This window comes from Gymnodraco acuticeps, unplaced genomic scaffold (genome assembly GCF_902827175.1).
Source record: "Gymnodraco acuticeps unplaced genomic scaffold, fGymAcu1.1, whole genome shotgun sequence".
NCBI lineage: Eukaryota > Metazoa > Chordata > Actinopteri > Perciformes > Bathydraconidae > Gymnodraco > Gymnodraco acuticeps.
The window spans coordinates 7603070-7621926 of NW_022990295.1; the positions used below are offsets into that span (position 1 = coordinate 7603070).

General features: G+C 40.3%; 1 protein-coding gene across 4 annotated transcripts in view; it reads right to left on the reverse strand.

Annotated features, from left to right (window-relative positions):
• The window catches only part of bahd1 (bromo adjacent homology domain containing 1), a 43608-nt gene that overhangs the window by 24214 nt on the left and 537 nt on the right, over positions 1-18857 (reverse strand). Inside the window, exon 1 of one of the 4 annotated variants that reach the window (XM_034222469.1) lies at positions 4799-4819. The exons of 1 other annotated variant lie outside the window; for it this stretch is intronic. The gene's annotated coding sequence lies outside the window, so the exon portion shown is untranslated. 2 more of the 4 variants (XM_034222467.1, XM_034222468.1) reach the window with 2 other exon arrangements.

The following is an 18857-nucleotide window of genomic DNA, read 5'->3' on the forward strand; positions in this document are numbered from 1 at the left end:
GTGGAAACTAACAATGAAGACAATAAAGATGAATACTTGATTCAAAAACACATATATTATTAAATTAACTAAACTAAATTAACATTGCTTTTTATTTAATTAAATAAATAATATTTCACATCAAAAGAAACAACAATATTTTAACAAATCGTATTAAATAATGTGATGACAGAATTGGAAACAGAATAGCTGAAACTTTAACAAAATAAATAACTCAGTTATCTCTAATCATCAACCAATGTTTGTATACTTTTGTTAACTGCGTGTGTTGCCGTTACTCGTGAGTCGTGGATGGGGCTACAGTAGGGCTGCACGGTATTGAAAAAAACTGACATCGCGATTTAATCGATAGGTTTTTAACGTCTCTGTATAAAAAAATGATTTAATTTATAATCCATAATTCCATTTTTATGTAAATATCGCAGAGCAAAAGTTAGCTGCTTATGATAGCTACCAGAGTGGCTGCTGCTTCCGGTCTTGGCGATGCGGAAGTCTCACACACACACATTACCAAATAAGGACTGTGTGATTTCCCCTCGATTCCATTGGCTCTGACGGTCAGAAAGAGATGTCACATGTCAAAATCCAGCAAGGTGGGCCAGAGATATGGAAAATCCACCCAAATGGCCCCAAAAGAGGGTTTTTTGTGCTCAATCTGTCTAAAAGGGTCAAATATCACTTGTTTTGCATCAATCTTGATACAGAATGATTGTGATTGGTGGTTTGCTGTGCATGCAGGGGAAGTTCTACACACACCAACACATGAACAAATAAGGAGTGAGAGTGACGCGTAGCCAAAACCGGAAGCTGCATACACTGGTGGCTACCATTAGCAGCTAACTTTTGTGCTCCGATTTTTACATACAAATGGAATTATGGATTATAAACAATTGCTTCAAAGCCACAGATACATTATCAACCTATGGATCAACCGATTCAGTCGCGTTTTTTCTTTCTCGTTTTAATGCCATTGAACACGTCTTTTGATCAGATTGACAGCTACGGTGAGACGATCTCCCGTAAAAGCTCCGTAACGGCCCGTCCACACAGCGGCGTGCGTTGAAGCTTCCAACGCTTCTGCCCATTCACTTTGAATGGGGTGACGTCACTTTTAGCCGAAATGCATTTTGGGAAGCGACGTGGAGCATTGCTGGCGTAGCTGGCGTCAAAAGTTGAGCAATGTTCAACTTTTGACGCCTCGACGGAGGCGTCAGCCAATGAAATCCCGTTTATTCAAATCTGCCAGTACAATCGCATAGCCAATCAAACCGCGTGTATGCTGGGAGAGACTACGCAGGTCATTTCCTCATATTCAAAAAAATTGAGGGGAAATTCATTGTAGCGGTAGTGAATCACCCGGTGCTGTATGATCAGTCTCTGTTCATCTACCGGGATACAAACCGGAGGAGCGAGGCATGGAGGGAGGAGGCAGAGACAGTGGGTGAAACTGGTAGGTTTTCGCCTGTTTGGGGATTTTATATCCAGTTTACTTCGTTTTAACATTGCTATTGCTTTGTATGTCGGGGGCGGGAGATTCATGTGATTGGTTGTTGGTCGTGTTGCTCGCAAAAAATCCCCAAGCTTCAGATACGCCCACCTCCAAGCGTCAACGCACGCTGCTGTGTGGACGCTCCGTAAAAGGTACGTGTTGTGATGTCTGTGTTTGCTTCCCCTGTTGCGAGATCGGATCGCTTAGATACTATACTTAAATAATCTGTGGAGTCTCAGCTTTAATCGGATATATTGTATGTGCAGTTTCGATAAGTAATAAGGGTATCTTTATTTTGAATTATGTGCTAAAGTGCGTTAGCGGTGTGAATACCGCGCATGCGCATACCGCGGTTATCGCCATGACACGGTATATCGTTCAGCCCTAGGCTACAGAGCTACTAGAAAGACAGTCGAACCCGGTGCATTCCTCCGTCTGAATGTGGTGCACTTTTTCTAAATGTTTAGACAAATTGCTCCGCCCTACATGCTAAACACTATTGGCAACGAGCATTGTCCACCTCAAGATGAGTAACATTTAACCACACCTTGGAGCGCTTCTCTCCGCCATCCCCGCCGTGTGTTGCTGCATGTATCAGCTGCGTGTGTGTAAACTGCCCCGCCCCCTCGCACACAGACGGGGGAGAGAGAGAGATCTCGGTTGCGTTCTGATAATCCAAAAATCAGCTCCTAAATTCTAACCCTATCTTCTATTCCTTGACCTCTGAGTGAAACGTCACGAGGTTAAGGGATAGTGGATAGGAGAATTCAAAAGGATTTAGGAGAAGAGACTGCGGTGCTTAGAGAATCCGAATGCACTTTCACTATCCGACGTGTTTATGATGCGCCAGCGGACGTCATGAATGTGCGTCTGCTGCTGTGGGGAAACTATGGAAACTACAGTTTTCTATACAGCGGACTACAACATGAATGTTTAATAAGAACGAGGGACTACTGTAAACTCATCTAGAGACTCTGCACCGTGCTCTGATGCTGTTGCTTTATGCTTTATGAACGTGGACAACAGAGAAACATATTCTTCATGACCAAAGTTGGAATTGAAATAAAAAAGATAAGTGAAACTTATGCTCGTCACCCTCTCCCTCCGGTCCACATTAATACAAATGATCCCAATACGTATGATTGTATGAACTATTAAAAGATCTTAAAATAAATACAAATGTATTTATTATAAACGTTAGTCCTTAACATCTATCACTGTGTATATCACCATTCAAACATCTTTTAAAAGTTGAACAACCCCACACAGCTCAGTGAAATGTTGACTTTATTTGATCATTTCAGTAAAAACTAACGTTCATATTTCTCTTTTTGATTATAATACTGATGAACGTTCAAAACAAAGCACTTTGGCAACTTACCACATAAGTTTTAAAATGCGTAATAAGCACCGTAACTTTCATGATATAATTCCTCCCATTATCGTTTGTGTCCGTGAACGGCCGGCTGTTGAGTAACGGCAAATGCTGCAGCTGCAATGCATTGTGGGGCAGCATGTTCTCCTCTCCTTTCGGTTAGGGAGGTCCAGTGGTTCCTAAGCTAAAGGAGGTTATAAAGGAAGTTTGAAACCTCCTTTCATTTCATTTGGAGAATTGGAACGGCACTTATCATGGCTGCCAGTGACGTACTTCCGGGTCATTTCACTCCGTTAGGAAGGTTCCTAAGCTAAATGGACTATTGGACTGCAGCCCTCGTCTCGATTGGAAAGATCGAAAGTACATCATAGACGCATTTTTGTTTTCTTTTTGCATATTAGAAAGGAGTTGGCGACACCAAGACATAATGATATAATGTTTATGTAGCAATAATACATGACATATATTTTTTAAATGTCTCCAGTACCGATAAAAAGACCGATAACGTTGGAGTTTAACGGAACGTAAAACACACGTGATGACGTCACCAACGAATTGACGTCTGAATTAGTTGGCAACTAATTTGGTAATCGATTTTAATCGATTAAGTCGATTAGTTGTTGCACCCCTACTCCTCATCCAGTTCATGACCTGAGTTTACACATGAGTTGTGAGCAGGAAACGAAAAGAGTGATTTTTTTAAATTTGAAGGATTTTTAAAAGGTCTCAAAAAGTATCCATAACACAAATAAAAGGACAAGAGGATGTATTTGTCCTAACATTAAACATGCCTTCATACAATAAAAAAAGTTGTGTGATCATCTCATATGATAAGTCACCATTTACAGAGTTTTATCAGGGGAAAAAAGAGCCAAAATTAAAGAAAAACTGAAATGTTATTGTGTCAACATATATCATATTTTATCCTGAACTTGTGAGCTCCATTTCAGGGAGGATCCAGATACTCAATGACAGACTTCTGATATCAAAGAACCCTTCCTTCAACATTATGCAATTTAAAGTAAATGGAGCATAACTGACACATAAAGCCCACTTAAACCTAATCGTGTCCCTCCTCCTGATGGCATGTTAACTGACTGTAGCCTACAGTTTAATGTGTATCTGAAGACAGGGGAGGAGGTGGCAGAGCTGTCACACGGACTCATTCAGAGGAGGGACATGGTGTAGAGCTATCATCATCATTAGAGGAAGACAAAATAAATCCCTGAGGCAGGAGCTCTCAGGAATCTAAGCTGGTGTACTGCTTCAGATAGTGATATCCCTGCAAGTCCACTTTCCTGGAGCAAATCAGCAGTTCAGCAATCCTCCACAAACACTAACCATCCTCCAACACCTCCATGCAGGTTCAAAACGCCAGCAGTTACAAACACACGCATCTCCAATCACGGATCTGCACTAAATTAACCATCACAATGCAATCAAGCGCAACATTATATATTGTTATCGGGCTGTGCAAGAAGAAAAAAAAGCAGCAGACTCGCATACTGGAGCTCGTAGTTGGCCATGGTGGAGGACGGTGTTAATCTGACAGCATGCTATAGCAGGAGTGCAGGCTGTGATAGGAGAAGTGAAAAAAGCTCCACAGCGAGGAAACGAGTCTAAAACATCCGAACATTCTCGATCAATCTGGGGTTAGAGGCGCTGCTAGTTAATATCAATATCATCAGGAGCTCGTGTTACAGCCGAGTTGTTAGAAGCAGGCGATCCAATCATCTCCAACTGTGACGGGAATTACAGCCGCGATTCATCGTTACCTTGCGTGTCCCGTCGGGAAATGAAGATCTCTCCGTCCTGTTTCTGATGCTCAGTTTCTACCCGGTCGGGCTGTCGACCTGGGGAGCGATCCGAGGACCAAACAAGCCCACAGTAGCTGGAGACATGGTGAACAAATCGGTGAGCGGTGACCTACTTACGAAGTGGCATTCTGGAGATAATATTCATGCGCTGCCTGCTTTCACATTCGCCGTTGTACCGGGACATCCCTCTTTAACGCTCATGTGGCTGTAATATTCCTTCAGGGACTAAACTGTGTCGCAAATCCTCACTGGGGAGATGTTACCCCCCCACTTTACGGATTTTTTTGTTACCCCAAAAAAGATACATTTTCTCTGCAACATGTCCTATCATTTTATTAAATAGCTCTATTTAGTGATAGCAAAATCATTCCACTGAAAATGACCAAACTTCCACCAAAATCAACATTACTTCTTAAAAATAAGGTCAGCCAGGAGTAATCATCTCAAAAACAGGGAGGTTTGCCACTAAAATTGGATAAAAACGAAGAAAAATAAGTAGAAATTGAGGGAAATGTTGTAATTATGCTGACAGCTGACTACAAAGTAGTTCCTTTAGCGCTGCTGTAGTGCTAAACATGACTGTAACTCAGCAGTTAATGTTTAAAAAGGCAATAGAGTAGAGAAATATGCTACTGTAGAAGTTTAGACGACTATAAAATATGATTATAGCCTATATAAAAAAAAAATGTTACTATAACGTAATGCCAAGTACCAGCAACATAAGCACCATTAAGATCACTGATGAGCTACATCCATAATATACAGTAAATCCCCATGGGAGTATTCCAGTGATTGCCTTTTCTTAATTAGGCTCATTTACTATACTATCGTCTTCTCTTAATAAGGACAATAAGAATATGATTAAATTGAGGGAATTCACTAGATTATAATGCCAATACGGATAATAAACAGACAGTAAACTATAGGTCATAATTCAACATAACTCACTACTTAATCAAAACTAAGATATTGACAAATCTTATGAAACACACCCATCCCAGTATTATAACACAAACATAAACTATCAACTATAATGAGGCGCCTATTACATTCATACTATAAATCTATAATATAGTAAGATAAATCTATATAACTAAGTCAGATACAAACAAATCTAAGCATACAGACACACTTTGACTAGTCTCAGCAACACAAATCAGAGGAAATACATGTGTTCTTGTCTTCTATCATATTAAACTCATTATTGTTGGGTTTTGGTTGACTAAAGTTAAAAATATAAGACATTTGAAGAGGTCTTCTTAGGCTCTGAGAAGTATTGGTGGGCATTTTTTGATCTATTAATCATTTTTACATCAGTCAATAATGAAAACAATCATCAGCTAGAGCCCTATTAACACTATATGATCAAATGATTACTAATGTTAGATCTTTATTTGTGTAAAGCACACATGTAGTCCCTATCAACATAAACCTCATTAAGATCAGCTCTCTAACGATTATTACATTCATAATATAAATCCCTAAAGGAGTATTCCACAAATGTTATTCCTGTCAGATTAATGGGAGCAGGAAGAGAGCATGTATCCCTCTTAATTAGTCTCATGTACTGTATCCTCTGCTCTTAATGATACGTGGATTCCAGTAATGATGAGTGATCAGACGCTGCTCGTAATTTATTACACTACTTCTTGAGAAAACACACACTGGCCAATTACAGTGCGAAACACACACAATACACATACTGTCAATGATGATAACTCAGCTGCTGAGCTCACTCAGTGGATGTTCAATTACAGGAAAACTACATCAAACACAGGTTAAGTCTCTTAACAACCAACTGATTGGAAAGCCACAATGCTATCAAGTTAGCATGTAGTCAGAATTGGGCTTAATTGGGATAAATGCTGATTGTCCTCATCAATATCAGCTTTGCAGTGTGTAATTAACAGCTGTAAACAAGCTGAGTGTGTTGAGTTAATGAGGCGTGAGCACCGGGGGAAGTTGAGGGAGTATAGACTGCTGAGAGCTGACCTGCACTGCAATAAACAAACTGCATCACACTGCAGAGAGACGCACGACACGGCCGGGACGCTTCCTACAAGCAGGAAGCACTCACTCACTACTGCTGACAGACATAAAGCTTCTGACATCTAAATGACTGCTAAAGTACACAGTTAAAATCTCAAAGAAGAGGCTTTGAATTTCCAAAGAGCTTAAGAGTGGTAATTAAATTGTAGGTTCATGGCTCGGAGCAACTCCTTTCACATTACACAGATTCAGTCATTTGATCTTTTATTACCATCAACAAATGGATTATAGCTTCTTTAAAGACTTCTTTTCCCTTTGGTGTAACAAGGTCTTTCAATACTTTAAAAAAGAAGAAGAAGAAGAAGATGATGTACCTTTCTGGGACTTGAACCGATGACCTTCCGGTTACCAAACCAAGTCCCTATGGACTTAGCCACCATCGCCCTTACAAAACCTAAAATACACTTTTACACTTCCATAAGACTTTTTATCATTTTCCAATGACAGAAAGTTCATCCACCTTTATTTATACAGTCTGATATCCATGCATTTGGTGATAATCAGACTAGAACTGTAGAAATGGATTGTGTATAAGAAGTGGACGGACGCAGTCACCATAATGTCACTAAGTGGTTTGTGGACTAAGGTTTTGAAGTCTCGAGTTTGACATCTGGCCGTCGCCACTTTGGTTTTTGGAGCCAGAAGTGGCTGGAGCTACTGTACAAACTAACACCGACTAAAACAATTTTAGTAGGGCTGTCAAGTTAACGCGTTAATAACGCGTTAACGCAAAAAAAATTAACGCCACTAATTATTTTAACGCGATTAACGTATGTGTATTTTTTTCTTCGGCCGCCCCGTAGTTTCAGAGCGCATCGAGTTTAAAATACCATCTACAAGCTGATGCTGACAGCCCCGCTCCTGTCGCCTGCTTGTGGCAGACCACACTTCCACGCTCACCGGCAGGCACCGACTGGCCATCGGGAGGACCGTCCGGGAGGGTGTGTGTATGTGTGGCTCGAGCGAGACCTTACGTGTATTGTTGTTGTTAGCATCTGGTGCTAACTAGCTGCGCTAACGGATATAAGGAGCTGTTTCAATGAAAACAGAGGAGCGACATTTCGCCGACAACTGCGCCGAGCACTTGACTTTATGCAGAAAGCCAGACAGTGGGACATTGTACGAAAAGTCAGCACACTCAGCACGGATAACATGATTGCAGCGTACAGGCAGCTCCCGTTCGAGCATATGCCTTGAGTTGCACATAGCTCCAACGAACACACACACACACACACACACACACACACACACACACACACACACACACACACACACACACACACACACACACACACACACACACACACACACACACACACACACACACACACACACACACACACACACACACACACACACACACACACACACACACACACACACACACACACACACACACACACACACACACACACACACACACACACACACACACACACACACTTGCCAACCCTCCCGATTTTCGCGGGAGACTCCCGATTTCATTGCCCTCTCCCGCTTTCCTCCCGGGGTCATATTTCTCCCGCATTTCTCCCGATTTCTGACAAAATTGGATTTACTCACGACTGTTTCCACTTGGAGTTTAATACAGCTACACCATTGTTTGGTTTCCATGGTAGCGCGTCTCTTTAGTAGCGCGCGCAACAGAAAGCCTGAGAGGGTGAGGAAGATAAGTCACAGAAAACTGAACAAGAATCGACAAAACTCCCCCCTGCTCACTCCTTTCCTGGTCCAGCCCACACATATGCTCCATCAAGACAGTGCACTTACAACTACAATAAGCATGTTAAGCTAATACAGCTCCGGCGATCCATAGCACCCCCCCCGCGGTGGTTTTGAAATGCTCCCGATTTCTGAGGTCTCAAGGTTGGCAAGTATGACACACACACACACACACACACACACACACACACACACACACACACACACACACACACACACACACACACACACACACACACACCACACACTTACTTTGTACTGTATTATTGTATGAGAGAGGTTCCAGGTTGAATTGAGGCGAATATTTGTAATGTTCAGAGGTTGTTGTGTTTAATATTCATGAGAATATTTGTCATTGTTCAAATGATAATAAACATTTGCATAAAGCATATTTGTCCACTCATATGTTGATAACAGTATTAAAAACTTGAAAAATATTCCTCTAAGGTACATTTAGAACAGATAAAAAATGTGCGATTAATTTGCGATTAATCGCGATTAACTATGGACAATCATGCGATTAATTGCGATTAAATATTTTTAATCGACTGACGGCCCTAATTTTTAGGCAACCAAAATGTCACAATTAACTTTCATGAACTTTAAGCACACTTTGAAAGGGTTAAAGTGCTGTTACAAAAACACAGACATCACCTTTACCACACAACAGTGACCTGTGTATCAGAAGGGAGCCACATTGCAATGCATACCCTGCTTTATCTTGTCTATTTTAATCAAAATGCAACCATCATTTACTAAATGAACATCATGCTGTATCAAAGAACACTTGGATCCAGCACCTGAAAATATAAACTCATGACAATGTTTACTAATGTAATAAATCACGAGAGAAGTCGAGTCCTTTGTTCAAAGTTGAAAGGCACTTTTGCACAGGCTCCACTTTTCAAACACAGAGGTTGGCATATAAAACTTGTTCTGCTGAAATGGAAATGTGTATCCTTGAAAGTAAACATTGCTTCAAATTCGAGTCTAGCTGCACAGAGGCTACAATTTCTAAAACGTTGATGCCTTAGACACATCTTCAAAATGGCTGCAGAAAACTTCTATACAATCATCACAGATTCAAGGGTTGCACCCAAGACTAGTGTCTCCAACTCAGTATGTGACCAAATGTGAAATATGGACCCAATTTACCCTTCAGTTTCTACGTAATGGCATCGAATAAAGGCTAAAAATAGTTTTTGCTGAACACTATAATGTTGCAGATGACCTTTGACCTTTTGGATATTAAATATCATCACACCTATAACACCCCCCCACTGACACTTTACCTCAGCCACAACGCAGACTCTATGCATTACATTAATGCACACAATGTTATACATCTGTTTTTTTACTGCACATATTTTATATCATTCCATTCTATTTCAATGTAAATACTGCTTTCTTATTTTACTATATTTTTTCTTATTTTTTTATGTTATTATAGTGTTCTTAAAATAGTTCTCTCTGTGTTTTTTAATTTTTGTTTTACTTTTATGTATGCACCACGACACCAAGTCAAATTCCTCGTACATGTCAAGCTACCTAGTGATAAACTCATTTCTGATTCTGATATCTGTGTGAAATATTGTGATATTGTGAATTTTTTGGTAAAGTTTTGTAAGGTCACAATGACCTTGACTGTTGAACACCAAAAACTAAGGAATTCATCTTTGAGTTCTTGTGGACTTTTGTGCCAAATTTGAGTAAATTCCTTCCAGACGTTGCTGAAATATCACATTCACTGGAAAGGGATGAAGAAAACATATTTCCTCCAGCAACAGCATTTGCAAGCTCAGAGGCATAAAAAGATCAATTACCATGAAAAATCAACATTGTGGGAGGCAAAATGTGTGGAAAGTAATCAATACAATAAAATATGTTGTCAGAACAGTCACTGCAACTCTTATAGATCGATCAACACTAAATATTTAAATATGATGTCTCTTTCACAAGCAGGCAAAGAGCTGCTCTTACAACACTGGGTCCTTGCCTTGACAGGACCTCTCATGTCAGGGAAGCATACACCTCGCTGTCCTTGAGAGAGAAAAGTAATATGAAACTGATCGTATTTAAGAGTTTCATGATCCTTTGTGTTGTCTTTGTGTGTCCCAGACCATTTTCACCTCAGATATCCAGACTGAACTTTGTTCTTTGTTCTGGCCACAGACACTCTCACCTTAGGAGATATTCACTGAAGATGATGAATTTTTCATTCTAGAGGTGGAAAGATAGCATCGGGGAGAGTGAAATAACACTTTAATACTTTATTGATTCCCTTTCTCCGCTTGCCGCTGCCTGAAAAGTCAGAGCTCAGATTCTGCTGCAGGCCAGCCACCCTCCAGCTGCCAGAGCGTCTGGGAACAAAAGTTTGAACATATATAAAGAGCTATAGTGTGTTTTTGGACTGAAAGGTTCTTTATATTAAAGAAACAAGTGTCAAAAGTCAACCTTTAACATGTAGACAAACATTGAATTCACTAGAGTGTTTCTCTGACATTTCTAAAGATGGTGTGCATTACTGCTTGGATATTCATTTGGGCAGCAGGCAATTGTTTTCATTCTTTAACAGTCCTCGGTACATTACCAGCCCGGCACCAAATGGCAGCGAGACAAAGTTGCCGGCAAGCTTGTGAACACAGAAAAGCATTTAGATGCTATGGAGTCAGATCATTCCCTCTGGAGTTGGTAGAGAGCAAAGCGGAAGTGAATGCTGATGTTTCTCTGTAACTGTTGTAAGCAACTGTTACAACCCAACATGCAAAGACATTTACTGTATCATCTTTAAAAATTGCGATATGTCAATGTTTTGTCCACAGCTCGCCTACTTTGCACCCAAAAATAATCACTTTATAAATGTGGCCCCCATTAACATCCATTCATCAATATTTGTCTTTCTTCCTCCACAAATTCGTGTGAATTTTTTTTTTTTTTTCAAGAATTAAAAGGTTACACAGGTCGAGTGATTAATATACAAATGGACATTTTGTGAGTGGAAAATGTGCTTATTTCTGCAAAAAGAAAGCGTGTATGTGTAACATAGTGGTCTGAACAGCATGAGTTTCGAGCTCTGGAGAGGATTTAAAGTTATATATATAATATCTATTTTCTGTGACTAACTGTTATAACACACAGCAACAATGTGTTAAGGCATGTTATCAACATACAAATCCATAAACCACCTTTGAGTATTCAGTCATTAAAGAAAAGCGCCAAGAAATTGGGCAGAAACAGCTGTTGAAAATGTCCTGCCAGTGCCTATGAATGAGAGGCGAGATGTTTACTGTCAGTTTACCCACAGAGCAGGAGTAGAGGTGTACAGCAATCTGACATTAGAGAGAAACATGTTTTCAATGTGATGAGTCATACAGCATGCACGTAATCAAGTGAAGTCGTTCAGGTGGCCTTATCTCTGCCAACCACTGCAGCAACCTGTCATACAGTACAACTGCCTGAATACTGTGTCTGTGGACCAAGGTTGTTTAAAGCAGTGGTTCTCAACTGGTGGGTCGCGGATCCGTTTCGAGTGGGTCGCGGATGTGTGAGTGAAGAAAAAAAAAATTGGAAAAAAAAAAATTGGAATTTTTTTTTTTGGGGAAAAAGTCAAACTTTTATTTTGAAGGCCCGACTTTCTAACGCTGTGCATGCAGTCGGCGTTGGACTGGAAGTACCGGAGACCATAAACGGTTTTGAAAACTTCTGTCACGTAGTGATCATCTTCTCAATAAAATATCTTTGCTGATGTTTTTTCAATTCTTCTGGCCAATCAGAATCAAGATTGTTGCCGGAAGTCCCCACGGAGAATAACTTTGCGGTAGAACTCTTCTTTATACATCCATGGGTACAACTTCAGATAGAAATGAACACATAATGAAATATGACTCCCGGTCTGATGACTGACAGGTCACAGAACAATGGGAGCTATCTACCCTTACCCACAACTCCTCTTTACTCTTCTCGCAGCAAGATGTCAGAACAAAGTGAAAAACAAACAATGGCATACAATATTATTAATATGTCGGGTAGTAATAGATTTATTTATTTTCTTCTCAGAGTGTACCAGAATGCGTAGTTTATGTTAGTATTTCTAAAAATCTCCTGGGGGTGAATCCCCCCAGACCCCCCTGCTGGGGTTGGGTTTTCAGCATGTGTGCCTTTTTATATAGTTCAGCTTTGATTCCATCATCTCATTAAACCTTTTTTAAAAGCATACTTTAGTTCTGTGAAGGGATATAAGGGATATATGCACTGTACTTCATTTTTGTTAATATTGTATGCTGAAAAGCGTATATTACAGCACGATTTTTTTGTTGAATAGATTTGAGTGCTTCAAAATGTTGGGTCGCGATGTATTGACCAAGTAAAAAGTGGGTCCCGAGGCCTGACCAGTTGAGAACCACTGGTTTAAAGAATATGTTTGTGTGTACGATAGGTATCCGTGATCTGCATGGCTGGTAGCAAGAATGTGGTACACGACTGTTTGTTTTCATTTGTAGATATTGTGTGTGGGTTTAAACAGGGCATTTTGAAAAGGAACAAATATTATTAAATTAGCACTACACTTTTTCAAAGAACCACCTCTGCTAAAAAAACTTGAGTAACTTTCAAGGATTTCTAGTACTCGTGGCATCCATGTATAGATTAAACTTGACATAGCGCATAAATCATTTTTAAGCTTGGAAAATCTGAGACAATGATGATGCAAAAGTAGGTAAGAGTCTACAGTCTGAGTTTTCACGCAATGGTGTATAACTGCTGGAAACCATGTCTGTGCGACACAACAGAACAGGTAGTAAGCTGTTATTTCTCCAGCCTGTAAGCCTACAGATGTAAAGATGACAGTTCAGCACTACAGAGCAGATACAGGACAGGAAGTGTAATTATCTGCTTCTACTGTTCCTCTTCAAAGAGCTGGGGCAAGATGCCAGACAGCCTGACTGGCAAAGAGGGAGAAGAGAAAAAAAGCAACTCTAGATAGAGAGAGAGACATAGTGATGAAGACTGAATTCAAAAAGATCGAAGCAAAGCGCCAGAGAGGAGTGGGGAAAAGTGGAGAGGGAATCTCACACCTCACATGTCATCGAGGAGGAGAAAAGTCAAACTGAGGAGAAATCAGAGAGGCCATTTTTCACATTCACCCCGCTTTTCTTTGCCTGACAGCTCTTCAGAAACACATAGTTCGACATGGACTTTCTGAAAGAGCAAAGCAAGAACAGAGGAGGAGGAAAAATTAAGAGAATGTGCGAGAGACCGCGACTGAGACGGGGAGGCTAAAGACAAGAGAGTGATGGATTGAGATAGCACGAAAAATTGAGACAGAGAGAGATTGTCATCATCACCCTGAACAATGACTCTCTGATAGAGGAGGATTTTTAACCCAGCGGAGGAAAGAGCGCGAGGGGGCGGCCGCCCGCCTGCCCACCTGCCAGGGCCTCAGTCATGCTTTTAGCATCTGCCAGACTGAAGGCCGCTCGGTGCCATGTGCTTTTCACTGAACCAGCCTGACGTTTGTCCGTCACAGTGAGGGCTTCTGTTCTGTTCGGCCTCAGCCAAAAAGGGTTTAATATTCCCCCTTCCACACACACACACATACACATGCTCCCAGGCCACGCAAACAATCCCAGTGTGTGTGAGGAGCGAGCTAGACCCCGGCCCTGAAAGCTCCACATCCACTGCAGCTGTGGGCCGGCCAACAGCTGACGCTGGGTCTCTGCTCGGTTTCTGCCTACCTCCCCACCAACCCTGCCCCCTCTTCTTCTGTGTTTCCATGAAACAGACCTGTAATTTTCACAGCTGTGTCTTGGGCATTTTGCCAGGGTGAATCAGGGGAAGAAGAGAGAGTGAGAGACAGGGAGAGAGGGAGAGGGGGATAGCGGGAGAGGGCCTGGCTAATGGCTTTAGGAGGCTACAGTATGGCTTTGGAGACTCTGAAGATTTAAACCAAAGAAATATTAAAGCAACTGAAAAGCAGAGGAATTAACTGAGAAAATCAGAAGCATTATTCAATGTATATTTCTGTAGATTATATGTTAGCCACAAAGCATAATTCAGGTTTAGTCTTGTTTTAAATTATCGCGTTATATCTATTTGGATGGGATAACATTGTCGTAATGCAAAATCACTGCTGAAATCTGGAAGCACTTTGCCACAACAACTCAGAGACAGGAGGTAATGAGGGCAACAGTTGATCTAAACGGTGTTATTCAGAGGTAAAACTGAAATAGAGTGCGTAGAAATTACGGTTATAATCTGAAATAGCAGGAAATGTTTTTGCACGCACAACAAAGTAAGAACAGTTGGTCAAAGTTTACTCAGGAAGTCGGTCTATAAACTGTGAAGCATGTTTGTAATGGACAGTTTGGGTCATCCAACTGGTGTTTGGGGGAGGGGGGTTGTTTAGTCTGATCGTTGGCATTTCTCGCCCTGTTTTCTTTTTAGAAACGATGCCATATTCCCACATTTCAGACAAAACCAGAATACAGGGAATATCGGACATATATGATGCTGTTCCAGATCTTTGCGCAATTTGGTGTGAAAGCACTAGGGTTCAACTGGTTTGGGGTCAATTTCATGAATATGTGTATTTAAAGGTGTATTATTATTACAAAAATAAAACCAAGTCATAAGACATTCAAGGGCATACAGTATGCTTGGTCTCAAAAGTGAGCTGAACTCTATGAAGCAAAATATAAAGAAAAGGGTATATTTAAGGAGAAGAATAACTCTGAATTCAAACAATACAATTACAAGGTGAAGAGCTTTTTTTAGCCCTTGGTAGTGTCTGTAGGTCTCCTTTTTAGGCTGCTTAAACCTCCTGCATGGAGCCAGAGGTATTATTTCAGTGTTGTGCTTGTACGCTGAATATCTCTACATGAATGTGGGGCCCAGAAGTCCGCTTGTTGCCTCGGGGCCCCTTAGCAGGTTAACCCGGCAATGATTTTAGCCAATAGCTTGGGGAGTGCAATGTTAATTTACCAAAAGGAATGATAGCCATAATTAGAAAAGTAAGACCCAATTTGTAATAAACATGAGTTCTCCCTAAAAATGACTAAAACAGAGACCCAACATCTAGGCACACTCTTCAACCACATCTTTTCATCATGCGTTGATTTATAAGGTTAATACCATCGGTTTAGACATTTTAGATTATCTGCATATAAAATAACCAAATGTCCAAATGATTTACAGCCCAGCAGTGGGAGACTGAGGGTAGCATTCAGATTTTACATCCGAGTAAAAGTAGTTATACCAGGAAAAATACTACTGTAAAAGCCATGCATTCAAAATGTTCTGATGGGTCGTAATCTATGAAATGACATCATCATTTAATAGTTGATGTATATTTTGTATTAATAATCTAAAAATAGGTATCCAAGCAATCTAAGAAACTAGAGCTGGAAAATGTGGGTATTGGGTTAAAAGTACAATATTTTCTTCAGCGACAGAAGTATAAAATAACATTAAAAGGTAAAGAAGTAAGTAAAGTACAAGTTCTTAAAAATCGTACTTAAGTACAATAACTGAGTAAATGTACTTTGTTACTTTCCCCACTGCAGATGCCACATGGAAATGCAAGTCTAATCTAATGACAAACAGCTGAAGCTGCTGACAAATAGAGGAAGTATCAGCCATGGACAGCAGTAAGTTAAAAAGTTACTTTAGTTTAAAAAAACACATGCAAGTTAGCTTGTACTTGATGCCATCCAAAAGGACCCAATGAGCTGAGTTCCTGTTAGATAATATTTAACGTCCCTGCGTGGAGCACACCAGTGTGACCATGACAGGTGTTTTGGAAAAAGGGATGTGCGTGTGTTAGTGTACTTTTCCAACGCAACCTCGTGAACAATAAAGGCATTCATACTGGGTGGAATGATGTTTTCACTTCCTGAAATAGATTTCAATGGATTTGCTTTACACAGTGAACCACACAACAACATGAAGAACGAGAATATGTTAACAAATAGATGCTAATGCTTATATTATCAATGATAGTCTTCTGAACACATGTGGCCTGTATCTGAGCAGGAAGTATTTGTCTTCTTTTGGACAGCAAGGAGAACACGTTTGGGTGACAGGAGGCATGCTCTCCTCCTCCTCCTCCTCCTCCTCCTCCTCCTCCTCCTCCTCCTCCTCCTCCTCCTCCTCCTCCTCCTCCTCCTCCTCCTCCTCCTCCTCCTCCTCCTCCTACTACTACTACTGCTCCTCCTCCTCACAACAGGACACTTCATCAGAAATAATGGGATTATGTCCAGGATTGATATCCAGCTTTATGGTTCACGTCTTGGCGGCACCTCTATTCAACAAGCTGCTATGACAAGCCTGTCAAAGTAGGCTGCGGAGAACTGACGAGACAAAATCTACCACAAGCTCCAGGACTGAAGCTCCATTGTCAGGCTTCTCTGTCCACACGAGGCGTTACAAAACACAATTACACTGAAGAACTCACCAGGCAGCTTGTACATCGTGAACTATAACCCTGATGTCATGTCACAGCATGTACTCCCAACTGCCTCTTACAGCGGGAGGTGATGGGCTCTCCACAAGCTGGATGTTTTTTCTTCTTCATCCAAACAGTGCTAAGGCAAACTCACACAACTTATTTTTCATTAGAGAGTAATCCCCTCATTATTTTCTTGATTAAATACTAAATTATGAAAAGCTATAGAATGTCAGAGGAAGTAAAAAGAAGAAGGCAATAACATGTCCCTGGAGGCTAAAGTCTTCAAATAGCTTGTTTTGTACATCCAACTGTGGTGGAAGAAGTATTTAGACTATTTTCCTGAGTAAAAGTACGAACACCATAGGGAAAATACTCCTTTATAAGTACTGAAGAGCATGCAGCTAAATCTTGCAGGGAGGGGGGAAAGGAACTGGAGAACACTGATTGATTAATTTATAGATTAATATTTGAACAGTACTGTGTCTTCATCAGAGTCAAAACAGACCAAGATAAAGGAAAATATAAGTATATAGTACATGTAAGAGTATCATTGGATAACTGCTGAGGTAATAGATCAGATCAGAGCTGGCTGATTTGGTGAAATCTTACTACTAATTGACTGAATGTGAAATATCTTCAATCTTTATTCACTTTCTAGACTTACCCTTTTCAAAAAGGAATGACAGCACTGTTGGTACAATCTATTACAAATCCTTACGAAGAAACAATCATTTATTAGCGGAGAGTAATTCCCCCTAAACCACCTCATCTTTTATATCCAATTACTAACTCTTGATAAGTCTAAAGTTACTACTTCCTAGTAATTTTTTCCTCTGGCCAGCCGGGTCGAAGAAATTAAACGTCCTAAAAAAAAACATCCATCTTTACATAAAATGAGCTTGACGGCTCCTTCAAACACATACCCACAATCTGAGAGACAAAAAGGTTCATTTAGACACAATTTTTAAATAAACGATTTACTGGTTGTCAACTCACAGGTTCTTTTCCACTGTGGTCACCGCGTTGAATACTTCCCACAGACACACAAAACATCATAAACTGTGTCATAAACTGCAACAGCTCGTATGTAGAGTACATGCTCACATGACTTCAGGAAATGCATTACACTTTTTGGATGCAGTGTCTGTAGTTTTGTGTTGTTTTGTTTCTGATTAAATTATGTGGCATGTGTGGACCTGGGATCCAAATGATAATTGTTCACCTGTTCTATATATCTTCTCAAAAAGTCACAGTATGGTCAAATCGCCTGTTTTCACTACTAAAGGCTGTAAATCAAACAGTTTGCTGCAGTTTCTTATGTTTCCTTTAATAAGAGTGTATTACAATCATTTGTTATATCATTGCAATATTAATAAGATGGCATCCATTGACATAATATGGAGCATTTTAATGTTGTACCGTTGACGAGAAGCTCATTTAACCTATATGCTGTACTTTTCGGTGTTAATGATGTGTAATAGGCTACATTTAATGAACAAACTCTACCTCTGAGAAGTAATGAAGGATAAATATTCAGTAGCATAAAATGTCAGTTAAGTACAAGTGTGTCAAAGTTGTACTTAAGTGAAACAATAAATGTACTTATAGTCCAAATATATCCAGAGTATTATGATAGTTAAGCAGCCAAAATCCACATTAGTGGACCTGGCAGCAGTGGATTTTGGGTATTTATGACGCTTCAGTTTACTAATTGATTAATCGGCTCATCAGATATCAGCTATAGATCCAGAAGAAACAAACAGTAGAATACCACAAGGACCTTTACATGTCTCCAGTATGGTTTCCTGTGGTATAAGCAGGCTGTTAAAACATATTCCATCTCCATAAACAACCTCAAATGTGACAGGAAACCCAAAAAACACAAACTCCACAGACAGCAGAGTGAAGCCTCAAACTCCAACAGAAGCTGCTCGAGTGGCATTTTCAGCGATCACGAGCTGA